This window comes from Ictidomys tridecemlineatus, chromosome 9 (assembly GCF_052094955.1).
Source record: "Ictidomys tridecemlineatus isolate mIctTri1 chromosome 9, mIctTri1.hap1, whole genome shotgun sequence".
In the NCBI taxonomy this organism is placed as follows: domain Eukaryota; kingdom Metazoa; phylum Chordata; class Mammalia; order Rodentia; family Sciuridae; genus Ictidomys; species Ictidomys tridecemlineatus.
The window spans coordinates 102,695,888-102,713,715 of NC_135485.1; positions in this window are offsets into that span (position 1 = coordinate 102,695,888).

Consider the following 17,828-nt stretch of genomic DNA (forward strand, 5'->3'; position numbering starts at 1 on the left):
TTTCTAAAAAAAAAATTAAAGTATTTTGTTTAGTTGTTGATAGATCTTTATTTTATTTATTTGTTTATATGCAATGCTGAGAATTGAGTCCAGTGCATCACACATGCTAGGCAAGCACTCCACCACTAAGCCACAACCCCAGTGCGCTAAATTGGTAATCTCTTATAAATAAAAATGGCCTAAACCTTTTGGGCAGGTTGTTAGAAACAAAACCAAAACCAACCAAACAAAAAAACCTCTCTTTAAGGATTACCTGAATAAATGCTGGAACTAATTTAGACATCCAATTATTCAATATCAGGGAATTATCAAATATCAAAAAGGGCACAACTAAAGAGGCAAAGAGACAGAAAAAGCTAGAGTTGATCCAGCCAGGTTCTAGATGGAGGCTGGACATTTTTTTTGTTGTTGGGGAAATTACATAATAAACCTAAGATCAGGCAATTGGAGAAATCTTAAGTATTTCCTACCCGCTGACCAAAATTTCTGATAGTTATTTAGTATGATGAATTGTTCTAGGCTCCTATTGAACCTGCCCTGACCCATACTTAGAATTAGCTGCTTCTCAAAAAAGTCCAGGTTGCCTTGCCTTTCTGTTATGGTTTAGATGTGGTGTCCCTCTAAAAGCTCACATGTGAGCCAATGCAAAAGCTTTGGAGAATAAATGACTGCGTCATAGCCTTAACCTAATTAGTGAATTAATTGCTCATGGGATTAACTGAGTGGGAACTGGAGGCAGGTGGGGTGTGGCTGGAGGAAGTGGTTCCTTGGGGGCGTGGCTATGGGCTATATATTTTGTATCTGGTGAGTGGAGTCGCTCTTTCTTTCTACTCTCTGATCATTGTGTGAGCTGCTTCTCTTTGTCATGTTCTTCTGCCATGTTGTTCCTGCCTCACCTGAGCCCTGATGAGGTCCTGAGGAATGAAGCCCCTGTCTACGGACAGATAACACACACATAAACACATTGTATACTAAGATAAAACACCTCATGGATTCAATAGAATCCAGAGTTATAATTTTTTTGTTTGTTTTTTACTTAACTCATTATATATCTGTATATCTTCTCTTTCACACTAAAATTTCTAGTTCTCAAGGACACAGAGAATAATAAACTTTGAATATCTCTTAAATGACTCATTTACTTTATTCCAAATAGCACTCTCTGAATGCCAACAATAATATTACCACAGTGCTATAATTACTGAGAACAGTTACATTTTTCCGAATGTTTCCTCCATCTTATACTTATTTTATAATGGTTGCACTATGTCTGTATTTTCCGATTTTTTTAACCTTCATTTTTTTTTGTCTTAGTTCTACAAAGAGTTGTGTTTTATCTTCCTCACCAATTCTATTTTGATGTCTCCTTAGCCATTTTAATTTTTTGTAGACCATTCTCTAGTGGATTCCTTGGGAAGGACCATGAGAACAATGTTCCCTTAGTTCTTGAATGATGGCAGTGGTTTATCTGTATTCTTCACATTTTAAGGTGTGTCTTTGATGGATAAAAAAGGCTATTACCATCTTTGCTTCACAAGCTATTTAATTTATTATCTTAAATATGTTGTTCAAATTCCATCTGGCAATAAATTATTTAACTCTTTTTGCTTATATGCCCAATGGATTCTTCTTAAAATGTCTTTAATTTTACTAAAATATGTCACAGAGTTAGTTGTTTTAAGATAATACTTTCAATTATGTAATACATGCTTAAAATATAGTTTCAAATCTTTATTTTATTTCCAGGAAATGTTCTTGAATTAAAGGGTTTTGTTGTTGTTGTTATTTTTGTTGTTTTGTACCAGGGATTGAACCCAAGAATACTCAACCAATGAGCCACATTCAAAACCCTTTTTATATTTTTATTTAGAGACAGGGTCTTACTAAGTTGCTTAGGGCCTCACTGAGTTTCTGAGAATGGCCTTGAACTTGTGATCCTCTTGCCTCAGTCCTGGATTAGCTGTTTTAATTTTGATTTATGTTGTCTTTTCATATCTGGAATCATTGTTATATGCTGGTAATAGTATGTTAAAGTTTCTAAAGAATATCCATTTTTTGGTCACCATGCCCTTCTTGAACCAACTTTGTGACTATAATTCCTTTTATTTTGGGAATTGATTCTATTGCCTGCCACTCACATATTTTCAGATGCTGTGTACTTATCTCTGCTGACAGTTATTGGTGCCAGGTTGAGCAACTGACTCACTCAATCTAAGTCTATCCATATATAGGGCTTTGATCTTGGCCTTAAGCTCAATCTCTTCCCTAAGACTATTGGCAGTCCAGTTGATTTGCCATATGAATAAAGTTATTCTTCACTCTGTGAGAAATATGGGACCTAAATACCAAGAGATGGAGAGATGAGTGTGGAGAAGGAGTTTCAGACTGCATTTCAGGTCACAGTTTCTGTGATCCTCTTGCCTCAATAGGATCCAGCTATTTCCATGACCTTCCTTCACTTGGGGATTCTACTTGGCAACTCTGCTTTCATAAAATCTTTCTATTTGAGTAACATATTTGAGTAGAGGTCTACTAATGGAAAGATGGTAGCTTAGGATGTATTTATCTTGCTTCTCATACAAATAACTGGTCAACTCTTTCAAGCTCTGTAAGAGCTGTATTTTTCATTTAGGCAACATTTTTGATAATGTCTTACTTTTGTTCAGATAGAGTACTCTCATTTAAATTCCTTTCATTCAAAGTATTCTTATTTCTGTTTCACAGACGCCTTTCAATCTCAGAGTGGATACATTTTCTCTTCTCCATATCAGTTTTTTTTCTTTTATGTGTTGTCTCTTTGTGTCTTCCTTTTATGTTCTACATGGGGGTTTTTCAAATTTGCTATTCTACATTATTTTCTTAATACCCTGAAGCGTCTATTCTGTTCTTTACTGTACCCAAAGCAGATTTTCATTATGGCATTGCAATCTTTTCTCATTTTGTCCAATATTCTCTATCTCTCTGTCTTGATTGCAGACTTGAAAAATATTTTGTAGCAATGCCTGCTCCTGTTTTATAGGAGCTCTTAGATCTTTGTCAGGAAATTAAGTCGTGGAAAATTATATAATTCTGAAGAAAGGAATTTTCAGAGTCATGATTTCTCTTGGTCTTTAGGGGAATCTCTCCTTTCCTATTCCTCACTACCAGTGCTTTCTTTCTCTTAGATCTTTGTAGCCCCTACTGTTTATTTCTTGGATGCTCTGACAGACCAGAGAGGGAGTTGCTTAGAATACATTTTTCAATGAAGTTGACTTTCCTGGATCCCTTTGGCTACTCATTTGGGCACCGGCAGCTTTACTCATAGGTCTAAACCTGATGGTCAGGATGTAGCATTTTACTTTTATTCTGCTTGTAGTGACTTATGAGCATTCATCAAGTACTAATCCTGGGCTAGTACTGAAGTGACTCTTGTGCTTTTGGCTGTGCTAGAAACCCAGTTGAAGTTCTTTGGGCAGTGTGGTATGTAAGAGAGCACATCCTGGCTCTCTTGGGTCTGTTTTAAAATTTTCCAAACACAAAATATCCTACCATACTATTTTAGACTCCTTTCCACTTCCTGCTTATGAATAGAAAAATAGAAGAAACAAGCTGATGGAAGCAACGTAAAGGGAGGACACAGCTCAGTTGCTTCCAAAATAATTGTCTTCTTTTTTCCTTTTCTAAAAAAGATTTACAGGCTGGGTGCAGTGGCCCATGCCTGTAATCCCAGTGGCTCGGGAGGGAGGCTGAGACAGGAGGATCTCGAGTTCCAAGCCAGCCTCAGCAAAAGCGAGGTGCTAAGCAACTCAGTGAATCACTGTTTCTAAATAAAATACAAAATAGGGCTGGAGATGTGGCTCAGTGGTTGAGTGCCCTGGAGTTCAATCCCTAGTACCCTGAACCTACCCTCTACCACCCCCCACCCGCCCCAAAAAAGATTTGCAGCCACTATATTCTGGGCTTAGGTGTACAAGGAGAAAATGAATCAAATGCATTAGTCTTTATGTGTGTGCCCGTGTGTGTGTGTGTGTGTGTGTGTGTGTGTGTGTGTGTATGTGTGTGTGAAAGAGAAAGTGAGGGAGGACATGTATTTTGGTTTGGTTCTAAATCAGATTGATGTGGTGCAGATCCCAATCATTTCCTTTCTAATCTATCCTCACTGACAATGCATTTAAGAGAAATTGCCTGGAAAATTTGGAACATGATTTTTTTTTTTCTTTTTCTGTTGTTGGATCTTGTCTTTCTTTTTTATCTTCATGGACACTTTAGCGGGAGACAGCAGACCAGACCATCTCATCTATATCTGTGTTCCTTATTAAATCTTATTTGATTTGGGGGAATTATACTAGTGTTTATAAAGACAGAAACCTCTATTAGTAAATGTAATAGAAGTATGTTTATATTTTTCATGCCACAAGACAGTAAAACAGAGATCACCTATGTGTCTCTAGCCTAGCCTTTGTTTCTGTGAGAGAGATTGTAGTGTCATGATGAGCAGCATAGACTATGAAGTCAGAGAGACCCGGGTCTAAGTCCAGGCAACACCACTCTCTATGACATTAGCTCAGGTTCTCCTCCCCACCCCCCTACCAGGAATTGAACCTTAGGGTGCTTAACCACTGAACCACATCCCTAGCCCTTTCTATTTTTTATTTTGAGACAGGGTCTCTCTAAGTTGCTTAGGGCCTGGCTACATTGCTGAGGCTGGCTTGGACTTGCAATTCTCCTGCCTCAGCCTTCTGAGTTGCTGTGATTATAGCTGTGTCTCTGTGCTCAGTTTTAGCCTCAGTTTTCACATGCATAAAATGGAGGTAATTCTGCTTTATAGGGTTGTTGGGACAAATGCACTTGTGCTTACCAAATCATAAATATTCCATAGATGGCAGCCACAATTGATTATTACAAGTATGATAGAAGACATTATCTTTGAACTTCTGGAGTGGTATGTGAAATTCATGAGCCTTGTAAACAAGATAAAATGTTAGTGCTTTTGGAAAATAATATCTGTGATAAAGACATATGTTATTGTATGAACTAATATATGATTATTTTGCCAGTATACCAGAAATAATTCTCTCCTATACAAGTTACTCATATATATTAGCATGTAAACATGTTCCTAGCAGATTGCATTGGAAATGAGAATTTATTATTTCCTTACAGAGGGGCAATTGATTCACAGAGAATACATTTCTAAAATAAAATTATAAACCTGCTTTGTCTCCAGGAAGACAGTGATGTCTTTTAAGAGAACAACAACAAAAAAAATCTCCCACATAGGAAAGAAAACAAAAAATTCCTAACAATAATACTAAGCAACTTTGCACTATTCATGTGGAGTTTCCTGGGGCATTGCTGAGGAGGGCAGATGAGAACACGGAGCAGGGGGCATCCATGAAGCAGATCAGCAGAGTTCAGACCAGCAGAGGCGTGGTGGTTCATAGCTCTTGGGTTCCAAGGTCAAGAACCTTTGTCCTGCCAAAGAAAGATAGTCATTATTGATTGAAGATCATGATTTGCATTAAAAGTGACATAATGCTGAAAATATACATATATTGTTAGAAACTTGATCAAATCATTGTCAAGAAAATTACTGACCATAGCCACCCAGAGGCAGTTCGTGGTTACAAAGGAATGAACTGGAGAGGCAGCAGCTTATCCAGCTGTGTTTTTGCTTATTCTCCTTTTCTTCATCTCCTGCTGTTCCTTTTCAGTTTTACAGTTCATTAGCTTCCTCACCCATGCAGTTATTCTCATTCCATACTAGTAATTATACTTTTTTATTTCTTATAGCTACTTATATAAGAGATTTTTAAGAAGGAAAATTTGAAGCTATAATTTTTAATAGTGCAATGGTTTGGATCTCTCATATCCCTCAAAGGTCTATACGCTAAAGGCTTGAAGGACAGTCTGTGGCACTACCAGGAAGTGAGGGAACCTTTAGAACTATGAGGCCTGTGGGGGAAGATTAGGTCAGTGGGGGCATGCCCTTGAAAGGGTATTGGAACCCTAGCCTTTTCCTGTCTATTTTTCTTCCCAGCCACAATGAGATGAGCAGCTTGCTCTACCTTATGCTTTCCACCAGAATGTTTTTCCTCACCACAGGCCCAAAAGCAATGGAACAAGTTGACTATGGACTAAAACCTGAAATCATAAGCCAAAATAAACCTTTCCTTCTCTAAGTTGATTTTTTTTCCCCCTCAGGTATTTTGTTACAGCGATGAAAAGCTGACTAATACAAACAGAGTGTTGAAATTTGTGGATTTCATTTGTTTGAAACTGTTATCTTTATAAAAATATTAGCTTTGGGTCATACATTTAAAAAGAGAAAAGAAAAAATTTGGCAAATGCCAGATTGTAAAATAGCAATAGGTCATCAATTGAGGAGGAACTGTTGTTTCAAATTAAAGATGATTTATAAAGTAAGAGTATTCCCTGCCTCAGAATGGAAGGAGAACTGGGCAATTCACACATGAGTTAATATAGATTCACGTCTTCAAGAAGTATTTTCTTTTTTGGTGGGGATAGGAGGTACTGGGGATTGTACTCAGGGGCACTGAGCCACATCCCCAGCTCTATTTTGTGTTTTATTTAGATTCAGAGTCTCACTGAGTTGCTTAACACCTCGCTTTTGCTGAGGCTGGCTTTGAACTCGAGATCCTGCTGCCTCAGCCTTCCAAGCTGCTGGGATTACAAGTGTGCACCACTGCACCTGGTTCATGTCTTCAAGAAGTTTAAAAGCCACTTGCTAGGTGTATGACTTGAGGCAAGTCCTTTTTAATTTCCTTGAATCAGCATGGTTAATTGTGAAGTATTATATAAATATAAACTCCATTATACTACATAGATTACTTTAATGAGGCATCTAAGGAGTTTAAAGTTTAAAACATTACAGTAAATTAGGACTTTGCTTAGAGAAACTAAATGAAGGGTTTCATGGAATAGACACAATTCTACATGAAGGGGAAAAGACATCATAATGTAATGAGAACATCAATTCTGGAGCCAAGACAGCCAGAATTCTTGCTCTACTGTTGACCTGGTGTGTTGCCTGAAGAAAGTTATTTATGTGTCTGATCCTCAGTTTTCTCTCTCATGAAACAAGAAAGATAATGATAGCACTTACTTTACAGTGCTGTCATAAGGATTAAATAAGTTAATATGTGTAAAATCCTTAACATCTAGTATATAATACATGCTGTGAAAATTCTTATTAAATACATTTTAAGGGGAGAAAAATCAGTTCTTAAGCCAATAGTCTTTATGACAGCTTTGTGTAAAGGGCTTATACTTTATACATGAGCGCTTATTATCTGAGTGTTTATTACTTTAATATGGATATCATGTGGTTTGCAGAAGACATTAAAATTACTGTAATAAAAATTCCTGCTTCTAATTCACATGTAGGATTTAAAAAATAAAATGCATCATGGTGTATTGAAGTAGTGTATTCTACGGTCTTTGTACTGTTGAATCTTTGTACCAACCATGGGAGATTTGGGTTGTCACAGCAATCTGTGTGGATTTGGATGACACAGCTTCCCTAAAGTTTTCAAGGCTGCCAGTAAGAGGAATGTCTGGAGGAAGAAGTCCTGGGTTCCCCCTCAGTCGTACAAAAGCATTCACGGAGCATTATAAATCACTGCTTGCAGTTCCCCAGGAGGAAGCTGTCAGAGAGTGTAATACCCAGCTCTCACTCCTGCTATGCCTGAAAAATTGTTGGGGATGGGTAGGAGATAGGACTCTTGCATAGTGGTGTTATTATCAGGCTGGGTTATTCCCCATTGTTTTCTCTTTGTCACATGCTATAGTTGAGGAGATGTAAGTGGATATGACCTGTGGTGAGCCGTTCCTGCGGACTGTGGTCGCCATTACATGATGGCGCTGGCTCCGTTGTGGTCTGTGAAGGACAACTCCATATCAAAGAGAGTTGGCGTGTTCCCAGCTCCTTATCAGAGAAAGTTGGCGTGTCATTTTCTAGCACCCTGTGAGAAGGGTACACGTGGTAGCTTTGCATTGGGGTTCGAGGTGCTTTATTAAGGCTGGGAGGGGCATCCAATTATTATTCCGGGTAGTAGAAGAATCATTAGAAGAATATCAAGGGCCTGAATAAACTGCTGAAAGAAGATTCCTGAGTTGCGTCTTCCTTGCGGGCAAGGGGGTCGTGACAATGACCGTTGTCTTATCTAATGTTAGCTTGAGTGCAATGGGGTGCTTCATCTTGGCCCTTCTGCCTCTTGTCTTTTATCATGAGAATTTCATCTCTCAAATAACAGCTACTCTTTCAGAATACGTTTGGGAATGAGACATGTGAGGCCTGCTGAGCCCAGCTGAGTGGAGCAGGGGCCCAGCCGGGTTAGAGTCTATGAGTAACATGTGGAATAAATAGGCATTTGCTGGAAGCTGCTGAGCTACTGGGGCTATTTGTTCTTGCAACAAAAACTGTCATATACAGCTTTACTCTGTACAGATTTCTCAACTCACCCCCCGGAGTACATTGTCTAAGTGGTCTAGGGGAATTTGTAGTACTGAAAATCACTTTGGTATATTAGTCAAACATAACTGTCCTTATTATCATACTCAGAATACCTTTCTGTAATAAAGCCAATAAATCTTAGGAGTAGATAAACAGGTAGTATGGGGTCCTTTTTATTTACATTTTTGAGGCATTAGTATTCATTTATTTATTTTTTGTGAACCCAGAGGCACCTACCCACTAAGCCACTTCCCCAGCCATTTTTATATTTTATTTAGTGATAGTGTCTCACTAAATTGCTTAGGACTTCACTAAACTGCTGAGGCTGGCTTTGAATTTGCAATCTTCCTGCCTTAACCTCCCTAATTGCTGGGATTATAGGCATGTGCCATTGCACCCAGCTAGAATTAGTAATTGTTTTGAAGAACAGGGATATATTGTCTTTTTCTGTTTCAAAGTACCATACCTATATATTTTTTAATTAGTTCTTTTTAGATATAAATGACAGTAGAGTGTATTTTGACATATTATACATAAATGAGATATAATTTCCCACTCTTGTGGTTGTACATGATGTGGTGTTACACTGGTCATGTATTCCTATATGAACATAGGAAAGTTATGTCTGATTCATTCTACTGTCTTTCCTATTCCCATCTATCTTTTCTTCTCCTCATCTTTTGTCTAATCTAATGAACTTCTACCACCTCACATTTTTTATTGGCATCTGCATTTCAGAGAGAACATTCAGCCTTTGGTTTTTTGAGACATGTTTTATTTCACTTAGCATGATAATCTCCATTTCCATCCATTTACCAGCAAATGTCATAATTTTATTCTTCTTTAAGGTTGAGTAATATTCCATTATGTATATATACACCACATTTTCTTTATCCATTTATCTGTTCAAGGACACCTAGGTTGGTTTCATAGCTTAGCTTTTCATGAGTTGAGCTGCTATTAACATTAACATGACTGTGTCAGTATAGTATGCTGATTTTAAGTCCTTTGGGTATATGCAGTGGGATAACTGGGTCAAATGGTGTTTCCATTCCAAATTTTCTGAGAAATCTCTGTACTGCTTTCCTGAGTGATTATACCAATTTGCAGTTCATATCTATATTAATGGTGCCACTCAAATAAGAATAATTTAGTTGAAGTAGATGGAATGATAATAGTTTATATTTATTTATTGTTATTGGTGCATAATAATTATACAGAATAGTGGGCTTCATTGTAGCATATTTGTACATGCACATAACAGAATTTGATCAATTTCAATCTCCGTTGTCTCCCCTTTCCCTCTACTCCCCCCTCCCCCTATCCCCTTTCTGTACCCTAGGAGTCTCCCTTCTATTTCATTGAATCCTTGTTCTCCTCACTCCCACCCTCCTTTTTAAATATCTAGTTTCTATATATGAGAGAAAACATATTACCCTTGACTTTCTGATTTTCCTTAATATGATCTCCAGTCTCATCCATTTTCCTACAAAATGACATTCAGTTCTTCTTTATGGCTGAATAAGACTCCATGGTAGAGACACACCACATTTTCTTTATACATGTATTGGTATATAGATATCTAGGCTGGATCCATTGTTATTGTGAATGGTGCTGCTGTAAACATGGTTATGCATGTATCTGTACAGTATTTTGACCTTAATTCTTTTGGATAAATACCCAGGAGTTGTGTAGCTAGTTCATTTGGTGGTTCCATTCCTAGTCCTTTGAGGAACCATCATACATACTGATTTCCTTTGTGGCTGTACTAATTCACATTCCTACCAACAATGTATAAGTGTTCCTTTGACCCTTACATCCTTGCCAGCATTTTATTGCTATTTATTCTTGATGATTGCCATCCTAACTGGAATGAGATGATATCTCAGTGAAGTTTTAATTGGCATTTCCCCTCTTGCTACAGATGTTGATTTTTTTTTTCATTTAATTGTTGGCCCTTGGCCATTTGTACTTTTTTTTTTTTTTTTTTTTGGTACTGGTGATTGAACCCAGGAATACTTAAAAACTGAGCCACATCCCTAGTTCATTTTTCCTTTCAGACCTGGTCTTGGTAAATTGCTTAAGGCCTCACTAAATTGCTGAGAGCTTCCTGTCTCGAGCAACTGGGATTACAGGCATGCACTGGATTACAGGCATGCACTATACCCAGCTTGTACTCTCTCTTTTGAGAAGCACCTGTTTAATTCATTTACCCAATTATCGAATGGGAATCGGTCGTTGTTGTTGTTGTTGTTGTTGTTATTAGTGTTGAGTTTATGTATTTCTTGTGGAAAGAGTAGGTGGCAAAGATTTTCTGTTATGCTATAGGTGTTCATTCAGGCTGTTGTTTTCTTTGCTGTGAAGCTTTGTTTGATGTCACTCCATTTATTGATTCTTGGTATTCCTGAGCTATAGGAGTCCTATTCAGGAAGTCATTGCCTGTGCCTATGTTGGAGGGTTACTCCTGTGTTCTTTTCTAGCAGTTACAAAGTTTCTGGTCTTATTCCTAGGTATTTAATCCATTTTGAATTGACTTTTGTATAGCGTGAGATTTGGTTTCAATCTTTTACATATGGATATCCAGTTTTCCCAGCCCTACTTGTCAAATAGGCTGTCTTTCAGCATTTTTGTTAGGAATCAGATAATTATAGCTGTGTGGGGTTGTCTATGCCTTCTATTCTGTTCCATTAACTCCTGGTCTATTTTGATGCCAATATGAAGTTGTTTTGTTACTGTGGCTCTCTCGTATAATTTGAAGTTTGGTATTACAATGCCTAAGTTTTACTCCTTTTGCTCAGGATTGGTTTAGCTATTCTGGGTCTTTTATTCCTCCATAGAAATTTTAGGATTTCTTTTTCTAGATTTGAGAAGAACTGTTAATATTTTGTCGGTAATTGCTTTGAATCTGTAGCTGACTTGGGTAGTATGGCCATTTAAAAAAATAATAATTCTGCCTATACACAAACATTGGTCTTCCCATATTCTGGTGTCTTCTCTGATTCCTATTCTCAGCATTCTATAATTTTCCTTTTAGAGGTTGTTCACCTCTTTGATTAGATTTGTACCTAAGTATTATAATTTATTTTTTTTGGAAACTATTTTTAATGGAATTGTTTTTGTGATTTCTTTTTCAGCATATTTATCATTGAAGTATAGAAAACTTAGTGATTTCATATCTGGATAATTTGCTAAATTTATTAGCTTAGAAGTCTACTGGTGGAGATTTTGGGATCATCTAAGATCATATCATTTGCAATTCAGCTTCTTGCTTGTCTATTTGTATTTCTTTTATTTCCTTCTCTTGCTGAACTGCTCTGGCTAAAGTTTCAAGGGCCTTATTGAATAGGAGTGGTAAAAGCGGGCATCATTGCCTTGCTCCTGATTTTAGGGAAAATGCTCTGAATTCTCCCCTTTCCCCATTCAGTATGATGTTAGCTCTGGGCTTGTCATAGGTAGCCTTTATAATGTTAAGGTAAATTCCTTCTATCCCTAGTTTATTCAGAGTTTTTAATCATTAATAGGTGTTGAATTTTGTCAAAGGCTCTTTTCTGCATTTATTGAGAAAATATCAATCATGTGATTTTTGGCCTTGATTCTATTTATATGGTGTATTACATTAATAATTTGTATGTGTCAAACCATCCTAGAATTTGTGGAATAAAGCCAACTTGATTACAATGCTCAGTCTTCTTAATTGATTGTTGAATTCAATTTGCTAATAGTTTACTAAGAATTTTTGCGTCTATGTTCTTCAGGGGTATTGGTTTATTTATTTATTTATTTTCATCAAATGTCCTTTTCTTTTGTTTTTGGTATCAAGGTTACACTAGCTCCATAGAATTAGTTTGGAAGTGTTCCCTCCCTTTCTATTTCTTGGAATAACTTAAGGAACACTATTATTAGTTCTTTAAATGTATGGTAGAATTCAAATGTGAATTTATTTGTTCCTGAGCTTTTCTTTGTTGCAAGCCTTTTTATTACTAATTCAATCTCTTTGCTTTTTATTGGTATGTTAGGTTTTCTGTATCCTCAATGGCTCAATTTCAGTACATCATATTTGCCTAGAAATTTATCCTTTTCCTGTAGATTTTTCCAATTTATTGAAATACAACTTTTTAAAGTAGTACCTAGTTATCATTTGTGTTTTTCAGGATGTGTCCTTTAATATCTCTGTTTTAATCTCTAATTTAATTGATTTGAAACAGCTCTTTTTCATGGTTAGTTTGGCTAAGGGTTTATCAGTCTTATTTATATTTTCAAAGAACCAACTCTTTTCATCATTCTCTTTTATTGTTCTTTTATTCTCTAATTTCAGCTCTGATCTTTATTATTTCTTTTGTTCTACTAGTTTTTGGGAATGACTTATTCTTGTTTCTGTAAGACTTTGAGGTAGATCATTAGGTTATTTGTTTGAAATCGTTCTGATTTTTAAATGTAGGTTTTCATAGCTGTAAACTTTCCTCTTAGAACTACCTGTGCTATGCCCTTGAGATTTGGTATGTTATATTTATATTTTTGTTTGATTCTGAGAATTTAAAAATTTCTCATGTTTTTAGATGACTCATTCATCATTCAAAAACGTATTTTTCTCAATTTCTGTGCATATATGAATTTGTTGGGATGAACCAACCACTATGTATAGCTATAAAACTCTAATAATAATAATAACCCCCCCAAATTGTATTTTTCAGTCACCACATTTTTGTGCAGTTTCTTTAGTTTTTCTTGGTGTTGATTTCTAATTTGTTGCATTGTGATGTGATAGGATGGATGGACTTATTTAAATTTTTTGTATTTGTTAAGACTTGCTTTGTGGCCTAAAATAGGACATATTTTGGAAAAAGTTCCATAGGCAATAAAAAGGAAAATGTATTCAATTGTTGCTAGAAAAATATTCTGTAAAATGTCTGTTAAACCCATTTGATATATAGTATTATTAAGTTCTGTTGTATCTTTATTCATTTTATGACTTAATGACCTACTTGTTACTGAGAGAGATGTAGGAAGGTCACCAGTATTATTTAATTAAAGTCTAAGCTTTTATGTCGAAAGTGTTTGTTTTACGTAATCAGGTGCACCAATACTTGAATCATAATTATTTACTATCATTAAAACTTATTTTTAAAAAATATTTATTTTTAGCTATAGTTGGACACAATGCCTTCATTTTATTTATTTTATGTGGTGATGAGGATCAAACCCATGGCCTTGCATTTGCTAGGTGAACGCTCTACCACTGAGCCACAACCCCAGCCTTCATTAAAACTTCTTGTTGGATTGGGCTGTGGTTGTAGCCCAGAGGTAGAGTGCTTGCCTTGCATGTGAAAGGCACTGGGTTTGATCCTCAGCACCACGTAAAAATAAAATAAAGGTATTATATTAAAAATAAAATAAAGGTATTGTGTCTATCTACAACTAAAAACAAACAACAAACAAAACCCCAAAACCTTCTTGTTGGATATTTTTTTTGCTTACAAATGTATAGTGACCAGTGACCTTCTTTGTCTCTTATAATTTTGGCTTAAAGTCTGCTTTGTGTATATGAAAGTAGCTACTTCTGATGAATTTTAGGTTCAATTTGCTTTTTTTTTTTTCACTTTCAGCTTGTGGATATCTTTATAGAGTATTTCCTTGCAGTCAACATGTAATTGGGTATTTTTATTTAATACAATCTGCCAGTATCTACCTTTCAATTGGAGAATTGAGACCATTTACACTCAGTGTTATTATAGAGGTAGGTATTACTTCCTGTTTTTTATTTATTTCTAATGTATGCTTTGATTATAATTATCACTTGCTTATCTATTCTTCTAATGAAATTTATTCTTACCCAAACTCTCTTGTTCTGTGAGCGGGATTCCTTTAAGTATCTTCTGCAATTAGTAGTCATTAATTCCTTTAGTTTTTGCTAATATTTGAAGGCTCTTATTTCTGTTTCAATTCTGAAGGATAGATTTGCTGGATATAGCAGCCTTAGTTGGTGGTAATTTTCTTTTAGGACTTGATATTCATAGTTTCAAGCCTTCTTGGACTTTAGGGTCTCCTGCTGAAAAAAATCTGCTGTTATTGATTAAATTTCTCTAAATGTGTCTGTCTTGTAGCTTTTGAAATTCTTTTATCTTCTTTTTTTTTTGCATGTTTATATATATAATATATCTTAGAGGAGTTCTTTTCTGGTGTTATCTCTTTGAGATTCTGAATGCCTTCAGCATCTAGGTGTCCATATTATTCCCAGGGTTTGAAATTTTTTCTGCTATTATTTCACTGAATAGGTTATCAGTACCATTAGCCTATATCTCTGCTCCCTGCTCCCTTTTAAATGCCTATGAACCTTAATTTGGTCTCTTAAAGTCATTACAGAATTCATGTGTATTATGATTGTGGTTTCTTATTTATTTTTCTTTAATACCATCTGAATGTTCAAGGGTATCCGCTTTATCTTCAAACTCTGAGCTTTATTCTAACTCTACATGATCTAATGTATTGAAGAGATTTTCAATGAATTTTCAAAATTTCTTTCATTTATTGTGCCTTTCATTTCCCAGATTTCTGTTTGGTTCTTTTTCAGTATCTCTTATCTCTATTGAATTTCTCATTCATATTTTGTAACTGACTTACATTAATACATTCAGTTATTTTTCTGCATTCTCTTGGAATTTATTAATCTTTTTCATAATCAAACTTTTGAATTTCTCATCTGATATTTTATCCACTTTGATATATTTGGAGTCAAGTTCTGGTGAATTATAATACTTACAAGCTTTATACTTATTGTATTCCTTTGTCAAAATTAGTGCATCTGTTGGGATGGAGTTCTCTTTCACTTTTATGTGAAGGCCTTTGTAGGGTACAGCCTTCTCTTGGCAAAGTGTTCTGGGATATCAGGTTGTGAATTGTACGTATTTCCAAGTGAGTTTTGAAGTGTAGTTGCCCTGCTAGTTCTTTGGTGATAATTTATATAGTTTGAAATAGAGTGTATTGTGCTGAATCTTGAGGACCCCACTTCCTCTGTAGGTCTCACAAGATTGGGGTTCTTCTAGTAGGTCAGGAAATTATGCTGTATAGCAGAGTATATAGGGTATATCCTCTATGATTGATCTTATAGACTTTAAAACTCTGAATGATCTAAAATTCAATGCGGTGACCTAGGTTGAGGCCCCTCTTAAGTGTGATGTTCATATTCTTTATGTTATTTCTCTCATATCTATAGGAGTGGATATCCCTGAGTAGAATCTGAGGTCCCTCCTTGTCTTTCCTACTTGGGGCCTGGTTGTCAGGTTGGGGTTTATTCCTCCCCTCTTCTTTGTGTTAAAGTATTGCTGAAGTTTTAGCAAGATTAGTTTGTATTTAGAGCAAGAGGCACTGTCTCTTAGTTGCACTGGGGATATTGCTCAGTTGCAGAGTATCTATCCCACAAACTCGAAGTGTCATACTAGATCTCCAACAACTCACAGAAAAGGAAAATAGACATCAGTAACAATAGCAGAAGAGGGGAGGGGAGAGGGGATAGCAGAGGATAGGAAAGGCAGCAGAATACAACAGACACTAGTATAGCAATATGTAAAACAGTGGATGTGTAACCGATGTGATTCTGCAATCTGTATACGGGGTAAAAATGGGAGTTCATAACCCACTTGAATCAAAGTGTGAAATATGATATATCAAGAACTATGTAAGGTTTTGAACAACCAACAATAAAAATTTAAATAAATAAATAAATAACTACTTATTCCAAGCACAGAAGATCAGAGAGAAAAGTCAAGGAAAGTATGAGATGTTCCAGAGGTGGGCAAAACTGGAACACTCCAATTAGACTTCCATTGACTTGAAAGAGCAAAGACTTTTCTAGCAAGTGAGAAGAGGTTTTATACAGATCAGAATCTTGGAGTGATCTAAGAACAAGAGAAAGAACGAGTTCAGCCTGTGGGGTTTCAGAATGGAGAAACCATGGAGCTAGGATTGTGGCTCAGTGGTAGACTGCTTGCACAGGGTTCAATTCTGAGCACCACATACAAATAAATAAAGTTCCATCAACAACTTAAAAAAATGGAGAAACCATAAGGATCAAAGGATACTCTCTGTCAGCACCTCAGGAACATCATAAACTCCCTATGAATAGATTTCGAGTTCTCCTAGCAGCCAGACTTTTGCCTTCAAGCCTGAACAGTTTGGATATAGGTATAATGGTCACACCAAACTCAGATTTACTTGTCTTACCGAACACCAACTTCAACTTCCTTCTACTAGTGGATGTCCCCAAGAGTGAGAATCTGATTGGCCAGCTCATCTCCTTAAGCCAGGTCTCACAAAAAGAACTTTCTGCAACAAGGTACCTGTGTTAGTCAACTTTATATCACTGTAACCAAAATATCTGACAAGACCAACTTGGAGGAATAAAAGTTTATTTTAGCTTATGGTTTCAGAGGTTCAGTCCATGGTCAGCCAACTCCATTGCTCTGAGTCCAAGAGAAGGCAGAACATCATGGTGGAAGAAAGCTGTTCAGTTCATGGCAACCAAGAGAGAAAGCAAGGAGACAGGGACAAAAATTAACCTCTAAGGACATACCACCAGGGACTTACTTTTTCCAGCTACAACCCACCCAGTTATCACCTGGTAATCCATTCCAATGGATTAATCCACCCATAAAGTTACAGCTCTCATAATCTAATCATGTCACCTCTTAGCAATGTTGCTCCATTAGATATCATGTTTCCAATACATGAGTTTCCCGGGTGACCCTTCATATCCAAATCATAATAGTGCTATTCCTCTTCCAATTAGACTTGACTGCTGGGTATACAGGACTATAATCCTAGACACCCAGAAAGCTGAGGCAGGAGGATCACAATGCTGAGGCCAGCCTAAGCAATTTAGTGAGATCCTGTCCCAAAATAAAAAAACAAAAGTGTTTGATGATGCAGCTCAATGGTAGAGTACCCCTGGGTTCAATCCCCAATACCTAAAATAAAATAAAATAAACCAGGCAATTAAACTTGACCTGTGAGACACTGTAATTGACCATAGACCATAATCATAAACTGCAGATTTTTTTTACAAAGTAAATTATCCCTAAACATTGTTCAGCTGAATGGGCTGAACAATGATACGTCAACAGATTAATATTTTCTTCTTTGATAGTTACATTGCATAATTTAGAGGAATGTCCATGTTTTTTGATTGATTTTTTCCTTTATATGAACATTTATCCCCACTAATTGTATTGAGAAGTATTTTTTGACAAGATTTTACTTGTAGCTAAAAAATATCCACTAGCAATTCCTGCCTTCAGACAGTTTTGTTATCTTCCAAAACCTCTAAAGTAGCCTCAAAACATATAGCTTACTTAAAAAATTGAAATCCATTAGACCTGAG